General features: G+C 35.1%; 1 protein-coding gene across 4 annotated transcripts in view; it reads right to left on the bottom strand.

Moving 5' to 3' along the window:
* Positions 1-18,053, bottom strand: part of NLGN4X (neuroligin 4 X-linked) — a 195,392-nt gene that overhangs the window by 148,225 nt on the left and 29,114 nt on the right. For 3 of the 4 annotated variants that reach the window (XM_074858877.1, XM_074858879.1, XM_074858880.1), the window contains 2 exons: positions 16,993-17,154; positions 15,122-15,202 (listed from right to left, as the gene is read on the bottom strand). The gene's annotated coding sequence lies outside the window, so the exon portion shown is untranslated. The remainder of the gene's footprint in view (positions 1-15,121; positions 15,203-16,992; positions 17,155-18,053) is intronic. The other variant, XM_074858878.1, reaches the window with a different exon arrangement.

The raw sequence follows: 18,053 nt of genomic DNA, 5'->3' as shown, positions 1-18,053 counted from the left end.
TCCTCCCTTGGGTCAGGGTGCCACCCAAGGAAACTCCTTGAGGTGACTTGGGTCAGGACACTGCCCTGAGAAGTTCCTCGAGGTTGAGAGCCCTCACTTGTTAGGTGAGTGTTAGAGCGTTTTAGGTTGTTGTTAAACCCTAAGGAGTGGTGCTTTGTGTTTTGGGTTGTTGTTAAACCCAAGGAAGTTGTTCTGTTCTCCTCTCACAGACATTTGAACCTGTAATTGAATAGTTGTGGAGGGCTAGTTAATTGTGTTGACAATAAATTTTTAACTTTTGGTGGTCATTTGTTTATTTGAGAGCCTCCATAACAAGATGCAAGCTGTAATATGCTATGTGGCCTCAGGGACAGAGAACAGGACCTGGACCATTTTATTTACTAAGAGACATTGCCTCATGGGCAGAATCAGACATACTTTTCCTCCCCACTGATGGATGCCTGAAATCAAGGCTGACTGCCTGCTTTTATGTAGTGTACATTTTTTGCTTAAATACATAAAATGAGGAAAAAAATAGAGGTTATGATCCTCCAGAAAATTAATGAAGTATGGCTGTCATCTTACATCACATACGTTGACAAACCTGTAATATGAAGGGATGTACACAACAACAACAGCTAAAGTGGGATTAATTTGTAAAACAACAATAAAAGCAGAGTAAATATTAAGCAAAATCCAATAACAAAATATAGAAACCTAAGAAACAGACTTCTGAAATTCCATTCCTTTGGAAATGCAAATTCTAAAATTGTTACACAAAGTAGAAAGAAGATATAGTACAAAGAATAATTCCATACACACAAGCTTAAAAGGATGTCTCAATATTAGTTACTTGAGGTTTGGGTTGTGGTTTTTAATCACTATTTTTTCAACTTTATCTACGTGTTGCCAAAAAGTGCAGCAGGAAGAGAACAGAAAGCTAGGCTGGGATGGCAAAAGAAAAGGGTATAAAAATCAGATGTTTTGTATGTAATTTTCTATTCAGTTAAAAAGGTCCTCCCTTTCCAACCTCACCCTCCCCAAATGATAAAAATCAAATGATCTTTCATGGTCTTTTAACAATTCCAAAAGAAATCTCAAAATTACTAAGTGAATGCTTTTCTTTTAGATAAAAAAAAAAAAATCTCAAAATTATCTGCATGACAGCCCCTATCATTCTCCTACATGCGTAACTTCAAAGCCATCTCACATTTAGTTAATTATATTTTCTTGCATCAAAGGCTTTTCAGAACTCTAACATAATATATTGTATTTGCTTTGTAGTATGTAGAACTGATACCCAAGTAGAAAAGGAAAGCCAACAGCAAATGTAGAAATTGTCATTTCTCCTCCTGCTCACTCTTCCCACTCCCATAATTGGAAATTTCCATCTTTGCCTAGCACAATGAAAAGGTACCTCCTCTACTTTGGACACATTACTGAAGCTCATATTCGTCTCACTAACTTTGTGTGAAAAAGTTAGATATTCTGTCTAAACCTGAAGCGTACACTTCAGGCAGCAATTCCTACTGTAACATAGGTATCTGACATTAAATATTAGTTGAAACTAACCACCATGAAAACATCCTGACGATTATGTTTAAGAAGCCCAAGTCATTAGCCTCGATTAGACAGCTAACTGTCCGACAGCTGAAGTACAGCAAGATGATTCTTTCTCTCACCTCTTACCAATATATACAGAATTATCTCTATAACCATGATACACAAAGTTAACAAACTTATAACTTTCCTGTTAGCTTCATACATGAAACCAAGTCCTTATGACTAAACTCACAAAGAGCATAGTCTGCTAGGAGTTTCTAATATTTTTTGTCTGTTCTCTCATTAGCTTTGCTGAAGGTGCAGCATCCATTAGCAAGAAATTCAATATACAGATATTAGACTAAACTTCGTGTATTTTCTTGCCTACCATTCAATTCCTCTTATCCTCCAATTATTATTATTAATATTATTGTTTTATTTTGAAAAGTCTGCTGCATAGTATCTTCCTTAAAGCAAAATCATATCTCAGTGAACAAGTTTATCCATTTGCACTGTCTACACCTAACATTAGTCTTCAGTAACATAGAACGGATAGGTTTGTGGAGAAACAGTATTATGTTAGAAATTTATGATTATCTCTCAACCTGACAAAACACATTTCCCGTGACTTCTTTGATGCAATGAGTACTATTTATGAATTACTTTCTAACAGGACCCATGCAACGCTATTATTACTGCATTATTTAGCACACTCTAGCTGTTTTCACAGGACTGCAAAACTACATGGGCACTTTAAAAACTGCAAACAGAGAAATTAATCTCATGATTTTTCACATATTTCTTTTACCATGTAACACAAACCATACAGCAATACTCACACTAACTGCAGTGTAGATTCATACATGGTATAAATTTCTGATCACAGTTGAAAAAGAGAACAGGAGAAGGAAAGCAAATACACTAGCACCTTTCATAATGAAGAGAAACATTATGCATCATTACGTTTCCAAGGCTTGTCTTGTTCTTGTTCTCCCCTGCTTGAAAATGTGTCCTCTTATAAAAGTATCTTCCATCCTTTTCCTCTTTTGCTCATGGTCTTCTTGGTCCCCTGTCTAATTCTCAAATCTTTCTCACAGAGTGAACACAGCTAGCTTGTTCTTTTCTCCAAATCATAATTCTTTCCTATGGATCTTTTATTCTCTCTAGTCATTTGTTTCTATCTTCCCTTTGTCTCTTTACACATAAGATATATAGAGAAAAATATATGCCCATCAATTCAATGTCAAATTTTGCAGAGGGAATTTATTTCATTTATTTTGTAAAGGATTTCTAGGGGTTTTTTCCCTTTTTTTTTCTTTTCTCATATCCATATGGGATGATATTGCAGAAAAAATAGAACAGGAGACAATTTGCAGCTGCCAAGTTAACTAGGAAGAACAGATCTATTTTTTCCTGCCCTCAGTCAACTGATTTAGGTCAGGATTGAAAAAAAAATATACCTTGTCACATGGCAGGAGTTACAGCTTCCTGTGTGCTTCTATTATATCATCTTAAGAAATCTCACTGATAAAACATAATACCAACCAAAAATATCTACCACAAACTAATGCAGTCAATTAATAGAACAGAGGGAGGTCAGGGCAGTCGATTAAATCCCTTTGACAGAGGAAAAGATGATTCTACCTAATTCCTGTTGGATCTGACTTACTTACACTTTTAGTGTTCAAAACAATTCCTTCCATAATGCTTTCTTTGGCATGAGAGAGAAAGATCCATCATCTAAAGGCCTTGCTTGCTGCCATATATAATTATTTATTTTTGAAGTGGTGGGAAAGTTCACGTATGTTTTATCAGCAGTATTTTTACTAATTCCTAGAAGAAAATCAAACATCCTTTTTGCATTTGTTTAGACAGCTGCTACTATCATTGAAGCCTGCCCCGATAACTATCACCTTGGCAAGTTGCTAACCACCTACTTTTTGGAATTTAATATTGTTTCCCATATGCAAGGAAGATAACCATCCAGGAGTCCTGAGTCATTATTTCTCTGGCTCTGATTTCCTGGCATATTGAAATCTTATTAACAGTTTCAGCATATTTGTAACAATTATCTTTCCTAAAGTCTTGCACCAAGATAGTTGTATTTCTAGACATCAGATCTACACTGCTAACACTAAGAACTGTAAGTGCTGTTGTCATCTTCTGACAGTATCAATTACATATTTCATATTGCAAACAAAAAGGTTTGCACTACCAGAAACTCCAAGTTACTTCATTTTTTCTGATTTTGCTGATTTCCTGCCTCTACATTTCAAATGCAAAACCATAAACAACCATAGGTAAAAATTGTCCAGCTAAGGATTTAAATTAAATTCTCCATAAGATGATTTTTCACAAAAAAAACCCCTCTGCATCATATGAACCCAAATTTGTTTTTAACTACAGGTCATTTGGAAAAAAAAAAGTTTTATGCTTCAGTCCAGAACATCATAAGAAGCACAAAAGCTTGGATAACGCTAACTTTTTTTAAAAAAATTAACTCATAACATACTGTGGTAATATTTAAAAGTTAACAAGCTCAGATCCCTGTTGTACTAATACTATGCTAATATTTAAAGGCACTGAAATGTCCACACTCTTAAAGACAATGAAGCTGCCAAGACAGTGATCTTTTAATGTTACTGCTGTGATTGCTCTGTCCCAGCTCCAGTTTCCATAGTGGAAATTCTAATACATTAATTTTCTTTGTCAACCTCATCTGTTGAAAACTCTTCCTTTGTAAATTAATTAACTCAGTTTACTTAGTTTCTGCACTATCACCAAAGCTTTGTCTTTCAGATACATGTTCTTTAATGAATTCTACTTTCAAATTAATTTATAGTTTATGCTGAAAATAGCAGATCTGAATTTCTTGTACTCTTATGTAGCTTATTACTTCACTGTTTTCACTTTTGTTTTCAGTTGTGATGGTTTCTAAGTGTATGAAAAACAGATTCTAGTTCTGCCATTGATTGAACTTTGTATTGTAGCCTCACACTATTCTCGATCAGTTATATTTCACTAATACTTAATACAAAATCTGAAATAAAAATTATTTCAGTAGCCTTTAAAATATTTACTTCCATTTCATTTGGCCAAATAAAGTATATTTCTTGCAACCACCTTCCTTTAAACAGAACTGTAGTAACAATAGAGGCTCTCAGTCTCTTATTATCCATCCCCCAACTTTTCAAGGGACTGATCATCATTATACAAACTTGTAATATAACTTTTTGTTTGTTTGCTTTTCCCTCCTTTTTGATATTTCCAGGTAATGAAAGTGAAAGGGACATACTGTTATTTTAAATCCATGGGAAGAAAAACTGAGTATCTTTTAAATGAAAATTACAGGTTCATAGACTGGTTGAAGTTGAAAGAGACCTCTGGAGGTCATCTGGTCCAAGCTTGCCGCTCCAGCAGGGACACCTAAAGATTGTTGCCCATGACAATGCCTAAACAGCTTTTGAGTATTTCCAAGGAGGGAGGCTCCACAACATCTCTGGGCAACGTGTGCCAGTGTTTAGTCACCCTCACAATAAAAAAGTATTTCCTGATGTTCAGACAAAAAAAAAAATTCAGTATTTAACACGGTTACCCAGATAAGCTATTTTCTTTCAAAGTTAATATATTGAAAAGATATGCAATAAATAGTTTTTTCCACTCACAACTGGCATATCATCATCACTAAAAACAATATTCACATGAATATTTTTGCCAACAAACAATAGACTTCCAATCGATGTTTTGAATACATGTTATCTTCTTACAAGAATTCAGATATTTCTTAAAATAAAATGTCATTGAAACAAGCCAATAAACTATCATTCAAATTAAAAATAAAATAATTATAATTCTCCGATGTTAGCATGATTTTCAAAGCAAAATGACATAGAAATTTTAAATACATCTTTTGAAAACCAAATTATAGCTAAATTAAAGTTAGTTTATGATCAGTTTGTGCTGTGATATGATTTTAATTAGCATGCACTGCAGAATAGAAATATTTCTTCAGAAGTTTTGTTGTAGGTTTCCCAATTTTAATAATTATCCTAATAGATCTTCATAATTCTGTCAAAAGTCTTGAATTTGAGGTTTGGTTTGGCTTTTTTTTAATTCTCTAAAATCAACAGAACCAAAGTACTTGGATCAGAATACCGTGAGTTTCATATGTACAGATAACTTCCCCAAAGAATTTTGGCAATGATGTGCATGCACTCACCTTGCAAAAAGCAACCCAGTGTAAAAGGACAGGAATGCTATTACATGAATTTGGATAGCACTCAGATGAGGTTCAGAAAAGCAAACATGGACATGGAGATAACTTTTGCCTAAATCCCCCCCCCCCCCCTCTTTTTTATTCCTTGAATTAATAATCTCCAAAGATGGTGCAACTGGTTTTCTACACAGTTAAAATTAACTGGCAACTTTAATTGGAAATTAGCTATAGTAGAAGTTATTTTCTGTTATACCACTCATTACAAAGTAGGTGTGCTTCATTTGCCTACTAATGTGTTATATGTGGGAGCTCATTCCATCCTTTTTTTGGATTTACATTTCAGGTCATTCAATGTGTAAGTGTATCTTTTTTGGAGAGGTGCATGAAAAATGGAAAAAGAGTTAGTTTTTAGAGCTTTACACAAAGCTTTGTGTATTTAACATTGAAAAATATTATTAAATTAGAAATAGCTACAATGAAAGAAAGGAATTCAGATTATTGAAACACTTTAGTAATATTTTGTAATTAAGACAAAGTTATGCTCTTTGCAAGAACTCTTGCACTATAACTTTACATGCAAAAGATATTAATCTTAAAGGCTGTCTACAAGCAATCCAAATACATGTCTTTCTGTCTAACATCCTATTTTGGTAACATTATTTAAGTAATAGTAGACTGCAACTCAGTGTAACAGTTAGATTGCTCATAGATAATTTTCAAGGATTTGCATCTCATCTTTATGAACCAAATTAATGACATATGTGTACCCATAACAGTCACAGTGATATGACATAGCATAGGAAATATCACCTACGTACCTTTAAAGCAAAGCATGAAGCCTCAAATGATAGAAGCAACATAATTTTTCAGTACAGTTAACTCCACTAACTGCAAACTACATTAGAATTAAATGATTTAGTTCCAGATAAAAGAGCTTTGTTTCCACCGTGGAGAGCCAAAGTAAAATTTTAATAGCTATTTGGTTGCAGATTATTAGTTTCTAACACCAACAAAAATGCAGATTTTTAAGATTATAACCAAGCACCAAATTTTGTCAGTTATTTGCTAAAGTCGTATTAAAACATAAAAATTTAAGCTGGTTTTGCTAACATTCTGTGAATAGTTGTGTAAGCTTTAAATCCATGTTCATGCTGTGACTGCAGATGGGCAAATCTCCATCACTATCAACGCAGCTGCAACCAGGTGAAAAATAGAATAGTATTAGTTCATACCTGTTCAGAACTAGAGGATATAATGCTGGAAAACAGACAGAATCGGAATTTTACTTGTCCTGAGAAGTTCCACCTACGCACAAATAATTCTGATTTTTTTTTCAAGTAGTGGATAACGGTATTACCATAGTTGTGTTGTGTTTCCTTTCTTTGGCTTTTTTCTCGGGAAAGAAGAATGGAATGCAAAGCAGTATATATGAAAGAAACTGAGTTTTTTCATGATGAACATTGTAGAAAGAATATTTTAGATACTTTCAGCTTCCATACTTAAGATTCAATAGAGAAATGCTGTATCTATTTATTTTTTGCACATCTATAGAAAATCAAAACAAAATACTGCTGTAAAGTGTACAATACTAGATACCTGGGTCTAAATTGGCATGCAATTAAAGCTAAATGTATTTTATATTCACACATAGAAACACATTTACCTTCAGAATCAAATAATGATTTTCAGTTCTAAGCCATTCCTACAAGCAGTTTGGCTTCCTGCTGTCAAAAGCATTTTATGTTTTTTCTTTTGAAAAAGAAAGAAATATGCCATCATCTTCCCTACTCACTCAACAGCTGTATCAATTTGTTTTCAGGGCAGTGATTAGCATAATTGTGGTGGATTACTTGCATTTGGCACATAATAGAAATAAATCAGTATTTTTCGTCATTAAAGAACTATAGAATCATAGAATCATTTAGGTTGGAAAAGGCCTTTAAGATCATCAAATCCAACCATAAACCTAACACCCATTTGCTACAGCCTCCTTTCAGGTAGTTGTAGACAGTGATGAGGTCTCCCCTGAGCCTCCTTTTCTCCAGGCTAAATAACCCCAGTTCCCTCAGCCGTTCCTCATAAGAGTCGTGCTCTAGATCCTTCAGTAGCTTCTTTGTCCTTCTTTGGACACTATGCTATATTGTTTCCCCAAGCTATGAAACACTAGGATTTTTAAAGGTACTTAATCAAATGAAGTACTCAATCAGCTTCTCAAAAACAAGACCCAGACTCTTTTGCTCTCCTCCAGCCTTCTCTGCAACACCAGTGTACCCAAATTCATTCATAGCAGTATGGAACAACTGTGTCTCATTTTGCCAGCATTCTCTTCACCTAGAAGACTAAGAAGATCTCTGAAGACCTCTTCAGTCCTCTGCTTCCCGTGAGATGCACTTCCAGAGGGATGAGGTAAAATCCAAAAAATCCTGGGTATCGAACACAATATTTCTCTTCATAATGGTATCCAAATATTCTGCACATGACTTACTAGTCACCCTCAGAAGTGCATAAACTCACAGACACTCTCTCTTTTGCATTCTAATGCTCTCTGAGGTCCAGTGTCATAGTAATTTCCAGGCAAACTTTTAGATGTAACACTCAAAATCCCAGTAAATATTCTAAGCACCTGAAAAGCTCACTGAAACCACACTTTTTCTCTAGACATACAAAAATATGCTTCTGTACCTGCCCAGATGTCCAGGATGTCACACGTGTTTGTCCTCAGATCAAAAACTAGGGGCAATTTTCAGTTCTAGACAGTAGACACCTATTTTTCTTGCTAAATAGTCTACCGGTGAGCTAGGTGTCTAGCAAATCAGTAGGGATCTAGAAATTTTAGTCAATGCAATATAGAAACATATCCAGAACGTGGCAATATAGGTGCATAAATTTGAGTATGAAACTCTTCTACGTAGAGCTAGCAGGTATGACATAGAACTTATGGGATATCCAGGCTGTCTGGAGTGGTGCTGGAAATTTTACTCCTAAAACTGTGTTAGAAGCCTGCTTTTAAGAACCCAAATCTCTCTCAAAGAACGAGACCCCTTAATTCACCTGATTTGTTGTTTGATGAACAACCTTGCAACATGGCTAGCGCACACATCCATGAAATTAGCTGAAAATAGCCACAATGAAAGCACTCGTCAAACATGGTTCAGCTTTATATAATTTTTTTAAAAATTCAGAAAAAAATTAAAATAACATTGCAATTCTATCATTACTGATTTTACAACTATTTTATCCCCAAATTGCAGTTCTGATGCTGAGCTGCCTATAACTATAACTATAGTGCTATATGTGTGTTAAAACTAATCAGTTATGTGTATCCTAGGCCATTTACTTTAATACTCTTGCATGTTTTATAAGCATGCATAATCACTGTATGATATTCAACTGACAAATCACAGAATCACAGAATAGTTTGTGTTGGAAGGGACTTCAAAAATCATCTAGTTCCAACCCCTCTGCCATGGGCAGGGATATCTTCCACCAGACCAGGTTGCTCAAAGCCCCGTCCAACCTGGCCTCGAACACATCCAATGATGGGGCATCCACAACTTCTCTGGGCAACCTGTTCCAGTGCCTCACCACCCTCACAGTAAAGAATTTATTCCTTATATCTAATCTAAATCTACCCTCTTCCAGTTTAAAATAATTGCCCCCTTCCCTGTCACTACATGCCCTGATAAAAAGCCTCTCTCCACATTTCTCATAAGCCTCCTTTATATATTGAAAGGGTACAGTAAGGTCTCAGTGGAGCCTTCTCTTCTCTAGACTGAACAACCCCAACTCTCTCAGCCTTTCCTTACAAGGGAGGTGCTCCAGCCCCCTGATCATCTTCATGGCCCTCCTCTGGACATGCTTGAGCAGGCCCATGTCCTTCTTATGTTGGAGGCCCCAAAGCTGAAGGCAGTACTCCAGGTCAGGTCTCACAAGAGTGGAGTAGGGAGGGAGAACCATATCCCTCAACCTGCTGGACAGGCTTCTTTTTATGCAGCCTGGGATACGGTTGGCTTTCTGGGCTCATAATCAGTTTTTCATCCACCAGTACCCACAAATCCTTCTATGCAGGGATGCTCTCAATCCATTCATCACCCAGCCTGTACTGATATTGGGCATTGACCTGACCCATGTGCAGGACCTTTCACTTGGCCTTGTTGAACCTCATGAGGTTCTCATGGACCCACTTCTCAAGCCTGTCAAGGTCCCCCTGGATGGCATCCCTTCCCTCACATGAAGCAATAGTACCGCTCATTTTTGTGTCATCCACAGACTTGGTGAGGGTATACTCATCCACACCGTCTATGTCATTGATGAAGATATTTAATAGTATTGTCCCAGTGTGGACCCTTGAGGGACACTACGTATTACTGGTTTCCACAAGTAACCAACGTAACCCTTGGTTTCATTAACCTACATCATAACCTGTACAAAAAGGATTACATGATATGGTTGTCTCCTCTTTTAGAAACTCGAGTTGATGATCCCAGAGATCATCTTCTGTCAGTTGTTTCTAAAAGCAACTTAAACTGCAGTGTGCAGAGCTCAAGGTAAGTAATGGGGACTCCAGGAGGATACAAGATTTTGCTGTTACACAGAGCTATTTCTTTTCTATAAATACTGAGGAAGGTAACTGCTGAATGGCTACTGGGAAGGTAAAGGTATATTTTGCAAAAGACATAGATGGTCTTCCCTTGCCATATTACTGAGTTGTCCAAACAAAACAAACATAACATATCAGAGTCTTGTGGTTAATAATGAAGATGCAGTGTGTTTTGAACCCTGATGGGATGAGGACAACTGCTTACATGTAATTTATTTATGCTGGAACCTTATGTTAAAAGCTTTACTGTTGTTCTTAGAAAAAAACAACAACGAGGTTTTGTGAACTCTTTTTTTTTTAAGAGTTATAAGTTCCCTGTAGAAATTGATATAACACCTCTACATGTTCAGTACAGTAGATTTAAATTATGAGTCACAGTGATAAAACATTTTCAAGTTCAAGCATTGCATACAGTAATAAAATCTGCACTCCATTTTTTTGAACTGAACATGACTCAACTTTTAAAAACACCTCTAATCAATCAAATAAGCTGCCTATGTAAAACACAGTGTGATTATTTTCTATTTTGCTTTCACTTGCTTACTCATGATGCAGTCCTGTCAGCCATCCAGTCTACAAAACATTACACAGTTTTAACAATTCTTTGTTACTGTTGTACAATGCATTATGTAATGTGATGTTCAAATTAATTTTCTGCAAAATCAATTGTATTTATGGAATTGTTACTTAGATAAGAATAGTTTATGCTTCTTAAAGATTTAAGACAATTATGACTCATACTTTTATTTTCCAGTGAACCTCACCACTGAAATTGTACTTTAACAACAACAACAAAAAAATCACTAAAAACCTGTTAAACTATGTCTGGAAAACCTTTAGTTTTTTAGGTAAAAGTGATAAAATTATTCAGTTACATTGCCATCTGAAAGTAAATTTAACAATCTCAGAAGTTTGGGTGGCTGTTACTTCAAATCCGAACAATATTTGCAAATGCTTCGTATTTCCATTTCTCACTTGGGTTCTTCAGAAATCCACATATTGATAGACATCATCAGAGTTTACCTACATTTAAGTACTTTACGTCAGTCATACTAAAACACGTAACTAAATTTTGCAATAAAGAATGGATACATCACTTCTAATTCAAATGGAAGTTAGGAATCTTTTATATTCATTGAAGAATCTGAATATATTGATTCCAGTATTTATAGGTCTCTACCTTTAAGGGCAAACACACCACAATATCAGTGATGTAATGAATTTGCTAAAGTTAGATTTACCAGTAACATCTCAGAGCAAAGCAGCTGATGCAACTTTATTTTTTCTAGATCAACTGAGTCACAGTTAGGATTTCAGAATACTCTCCCTGGACACAAATTTATAGATGCATAGAAAGATGTCGAACATCCTGCAACAACATCTAGACGGACTGGTTAAATTCCCAGCCAGCAGGTGATCAACTCAATTTACACTACCTGAATTCTTGAAAATGCAGTTTCCAATTTGGAAACATACTGAAATGTTGAGTATCAGCCTCAATTCATTAACAGACCATCAGTTCTGGGATGTTCAGCTGATAACTTCATTAGTTGCTCCTGCTTATGAATTATGTTTCAGTATGGAAAACACACCTGCTATCTTTATAGAAGGAAGAACTTAAAATTGAGTTCTTTCCCTCTTTCTGTTTCAAAATTAAGAGAATTGGTGGGAAGAGTGTACACTATACACAATGTCAGCACAGCCTCTATATCATAGTATAGGTCTTGGGAGCCTACTTAATTGATGGATTACCATGCTAAAATTATGCTAATACTTTACAAAGGCAGAAAAAATGTGGGGAGTATTTTGCTTCCATCGAAGAGTGCAAGATACAGTGAGAACACAAAAAGAAAACTAGAAATAAGAGTTGAAGGCACTGCTTAACCAGAGGTTGGACTGCTCAGCTGAGCGCACTTCCATTTATAGCCATAAACCCTAACAAGAGGAGGCAAAGCAAAGATTCTTATCAACAACACTGAATCCTGAGAGCTGAAAAGTAGGCTGAGGAGAGCTGACAGCTCTAAAAGAATGAGAGTTATATTGTGCCCTGATTTTCCTCAGTGAATTAAGAGCTATTCCATTTCCTAAAACTCCCAAGACTAGAGCTGGAACGATTTATTCCTGCCTTCTAATATGAAGGGTTTATTATTCCTTCACATTTGTTATCATGAATGATACAAGACAGAAGGCTTGATCAGAGTCTGAGAACATGATCAAGAATCTGACAGTATGTGGCTACATCAAAGAAACTACACAGCACCCCATGGACTACCACAGGGCTCCATCTGCACACTCAAGCTGTCAGGTTGGGATTTTAGAACAAAATCCCACCATTTAAACTAGCTTACACCTGTGATGCAAGATCAAAATCTGAGGACAAAGCATGGGCCATTTGTTTGCTTTCATTTTTATTACTATATTGTGCATTGCCAGCAAGCACTTTTTGCATACTGTAAACATAAATTGCAGTTTTCTCTTGAAAAAGATCATTGGTGTATGTTGAAGAATTGTAGCTGGAGTTCTGGATGAGAATCATAGCAAGCAAAAAGTAAACACGATCAAGGTGTGGGGATTTCTTTCTGCATTTCTCTTAAATATAGGAGTATAATACAGCAAAACTCAGTTACAATCTGTCCTCGCTACCGTATTTAGTTATTATTTTGAACCAACACTGATAATTATACACACCACTCTCAGTTTTTCTGTTCATCCAAATAGATCCCTATTGCCTGCTGCAAATACATCTTCAGAGTTAGTTTGGCTTGGGTTGTACATGTTCCTGAAATCCTTCAGATCCATTTCAATTTATCTTTTGAAAAACTTCTCTAAGAATATAACCTTTTTTCTAGACAAATTTTAAAATTCCATAACATATATTGCCATATTTCTGTTGTGTATTTTTTAAGTACCTTGGGGCTGGCAGTTCAACATTTATGTTTGTGGCTACATACACTTCAGAAAATTAGCAAGCAGAGAAGCTGAAATAAGTTTGATGCAGATTTACAACTTCATTTTCTACTCTCCTGGGTTTTTTATGTGTTGTCCAATTATCACTTCACATGAACAAGGAAGTTTTCAAAAGGCACAACTAGCTTCTGATGTCCACTAACTTGCAGTGGGAGTTAAAAGCCAGACATCAATATACTCTATCTCACTCTTCTGTTTTAATGTTATTTGCTTCCCTTTCTTCTCATTCTCCCTGACTTTCCCTCTGTGCGTTATGAAGAAAAACAAACAAAATGCTGAGAAAAAAGTGAGAACTAAAATCACACCATCCCTCTGTTTCCCCCTCAGACTCCTCTCCCCAGACTCTGTGGTTTATCTCAGTGTGCTATGATAGGTCTTCAAATGAGACCTCTCCCTTCTTGGAACATGGCTGTAGCTAATTCTAGTGCAAGACAATGTAAATCTACCACAAATTGTTAGTTCCAAAGAAATGAAGTGATTATTTTGACTTTGACTTCAGCTTTGTATTCTTTCTATTATCAGCCTTGTATTCCTTGTATCATTTCCTTGCCTTTTTAATGAAAAATGTAATGAGTTCTCTGAGGAGAGTAAGTAATTGAATCCTATGTATAGTATTCATATGTGTAATATTCACTACAGCAACCAGTAAGAGTTCAGCTATGATCATGATCAGCATGGATACTAAACTATTAAACAGGCTCCTGTTCATAAAGTGTTTTTTATTCAATCACATTTAAATTGCTACAAATTGGAATAAACATGGTTCAGTGATGCAAAAATCACAGGAGTTTTCAAAGCTGTTATTTTCTTTGTCTGATTTTTACACTTCACATAATGGTACCCTCGGATCTCATAACTAACCTGTCATACTTTGAATTATTGCTTATTCACAACTTTATTATCACATCAGATATATTACTATTCCTTCTCCTTGAATTTAGGACCCAATGATAACACTAAATTGAAACGTCATTGTACTGCAGCTAGCACAATGATTACAGAAGAAGTCCCATCTGCTTCAAAGTTCATAGATCATATAAAGTGAGAAGGAAGAACTATGCATCAAAGAAACTCTTCTGGTCATTTGTACATGTCTTTCCCTTCTCATTAATCAATGTGTCAGGCACAGCATGAAAGAATGGTAATTAGATTAATCTAAGGTATTTTATAAATAGGATATATTCTATGCATAGATTTCTAAACTAAACTGTTGTCACATATTTCATACTGATATCATAAGAATGTTTATATATGTGTGTATATATACACACAAATATACACATACCTCTGTGTGTGTGTATACAGTATATATTAAAGTATATTATCTCACATTTTGCTAATAAAATGAGAGGAAAAGTTACATCTTTATGATAACAATATGAAACAGCAACCAAGCCCCTTTATTTATACAGCCCCATAAGAACTTTGGAACCCAACCTCGTTTTGCAAACTGCAGATTGTCAGCTCTGTCTGGTACAGTGTGGCCTGGAAACCCCAAACCTCAATGAGTAGCAGTGCCACAGTAGCCAGGTTTAATCCCATGTCTTTTAACTACAAATTTAGTGGTATCAGTCAATATTTACAGAACTGAAAAATAATAAAAATTCATGCTTATCATGAAGAAGCACATAAACAGCACTAATGTTTAGAACGGATTGTATTCCATGTCTCATTGTATGAACACATGGCAAACAAGCATTTTAACTGGATGTATTTCAAACACATTTAAGAACACCAGCAACAGAGACCTCCTCTCATTTCTATTACATATATTTTTACAGAAAATAGAATTGGTTTGAACATACTTTAGTACTTACCACTGTGTCGTATTTTTAAGAAGGCTTCAGAATTCCCCCATAGGAGGCAGCATGATGTCATTTTAGTTACAGCAGTTTTTCCTGTTAGGAAGAAATATATAGTGCTCTTCAGTAAATGAAGCAAATAAATGCATGCTTATGAATTACAAATGGTGACAAAAAAGTTACTTCTTAAATCACCTGTAATGCTGTTTTTAAAGACTTAAAAAAAGAAAAATCATAATATTGATACCCAGAGAATAAATACATTGATCATAGTGTATTGACTTCTGTCATAAAAATTATTAGCAATATTTTTTCTTTGCAGATTGATCACTGCTACAAAAATAGAATTGTCTTTAAACCTATATACCACAAAAGTATACGTTTTGGGGAAAAAAGCTGAGGCAAGTACTTCAATATAAAAGAAGAAAAAAAATCACCGCAAAACCCTTGGGTTTTAAATATTTCTGTAAATATGTATTATACATCTTCAACTAAAAATATAAAAATTCAAATATTCAAATATCTTAAAACATAATCATTCAAACATTTTTAGAAGCCATTTGACTATTATTTGTTCTTTCCTATGGGTAATGCAAAACTGTTGCTTTTACTTCAAATGACATTTCAATGGATAAACAATTTACCAACAGTCTATCCATTTTAGATAGACTATTTACATAGACTAATACCAATATTTACCAACAGTCTCTTCTGTCAGGACTATCTCAACACACTGCAATTTAAAACTTAAACCTTAATAGGTTTAATAAACCTTTTAAGAATGTTATTTCAGGCAATTTGTATAGGTTCCAAGACTGTATTAGCTGAAATACTTCTCTTCCCTCAAAGGCCAGAAGAGTTGATTTAATGGCATTTATAGCTGCACACATTTTGCTGGGGTAATTCATGTATTGCTTATATATTCTTTTCTGTATGTCTCTTAAAGTACCAAGGCACTTCATATCATTTATTCTTATTTTTATTAAACTGATCAACACAGAGAAGCACTTCATGTGACAAATATAATTTCAAAACAAATTACAGGAGCAAGGGTGAGGCCATCAAGTATTCCTATTAGCTTGCCAATACGTCAAACAAACTTGTCATTTCTGAAAAATCACACATTACATTTGGCCACAGTATAGTGCCTATTAACACTGATGAAACACTTTGGCAATAAACTGACAAATATGTTCCACAAACTTATATGTCTTTCAGGGTCCATCTGCATGGTATTCACCAGTAGGAACAGACATGACTTCCAGATAACTGATAAAGTAGGGACTGTCATCACAAACAATACATTTATACACACACACACATGCATACAAACACATTCTCTCTAAGTATGTGCATGTATTTATACTGTATTTTAAGAAATAAGTTTTTAGTAATAAAGATCCTAAAGATCATGGCACTGAGCTTCTACCTGGTATTTAAAAAAATTTTCTCATACAATTTAAAGAAAAAAACATCTGATTTTAGACTTCACTTTTGACCAAAAGCAATGGTGTAAATGAAATCAGGCTTTAACACTTACTTGCTGCTGGCATTTTCTGTAATCTTAATCACACTAAATAACTCTCGTGAATGTTTTGACTTGCTAGAGCCAAACCACTCCCTATAAGTGCAATTCATTTTAACAGCTGCAAACATAGGCCTCAATTCTGTGTAAAGACAGTGGTTATCTTTATAAATTGGAAATAAATACCAGCAGATGGCTATCTGAATATATGTCTGAAAAGGAAATATTCAGGAATATGGAAGCAAAGCAAAATTTCTTATGAATAAGTAACGTGTGAAACACTCTAGCTAAACTGTGAAAGTGTCCATCTGGACACCTGCTGCAGGGGAAGCCTGGCAACACTGCAACTTTTCATACACACCCGTTGAGGAATCAGATGTTGAAGTTTAGGGCAATCTTTATTCCAAGCTATGGTAATGTCTTAAATCTCTCCACATGACAGTGGCCCTTTTACTGCAGATTTCACTGCTCACGTAGACTTTGACAGCCATTCCAATTCTCCAACAGTAGTAGGTGATTAAACCTAGGATATAAGAAATAAGGAAGGATTTAAGGAATGGCTGGACAGTGAAAATCCACTAAGGCTAACACAGCTTCCCTTCTCAGTTATTTTAAACTTGCATTTCTTTATTTTGGCAGCCTTTATAGATTAATTCCTGTTACAGGAAGAGATCAAAACTCACCTCAGCTTTACTGGTAAACACCGGGGATTGTGCTTACTGTCTCTCTATAGCACCAAAATAGTCTCCAGCTTTAAAGCATAAAAATGAATGAAGTGCTATTTGTGAACCAGGTTTTCCAAGTTCATCTTTGTACCTATGTGTTTATCATTTTCACCTTCAGTTTTCCTTACAGATCTTCTAATTGTCTTTGCCAGACTGATTTTAATTGTATATGACTAGATTATAGTTTAGACTTTATATATTCTAGTAAACCACACTGTTCTCTCTTGTCCATTTACAGATCGTGTTTAGACTTCATCTCTGTAATAGGCAATTATTTTCAAAAAACTGCAAATTTGTATCAGGAAGCATGGGCACACAAGTCAAAAGACTAGTAGTCAAATTTTAAGACAGACGTCATAGACATATTTTTCTTTATTAAAGTGTCATTTTATCTCCACATTTGTGACAACTGATTTCCTCATAATTATAACATTTTAATAAAAAAATTAAGGGGGTCTGGCAGTCCTTCTAAGCATATTCTCCTGAAGTCTAAAACAGATTTTCTCACCAGTCCGCAGGCTCATAGGTAACTTAAATCTGATAGTGCTGTAATGACCCTAGTTTTAATGCTATTCAGTTTAAGCTTAATTGACTCAGTTCTCACAATTCTCACAACAGTCTCTGATTTTACAGTGATTTTACAGTGACAAACAACTAAGACTGACGTTCTGTCATTATATTTATACGGTTATCTTAG

Source organism: Strix uralensis, chromosome 2 (genome assembly GCF_047716275.1).
Source record: "Strix uralensis isolate ZFMK-TIS-50842 chromosome 2, bStrUra1, whole genome shotgun sequence".
NCBI classification, from domain to species: Eukaryota; Metazoa; Chordata; class Aves; order Strigiformes; family Strigidae; genus Strix; species Strix uralensis.
Note: the sequence above shows the minus strand (reverse complement) of the source record. Positions and strands in the feature narration are given on the sequence as shown.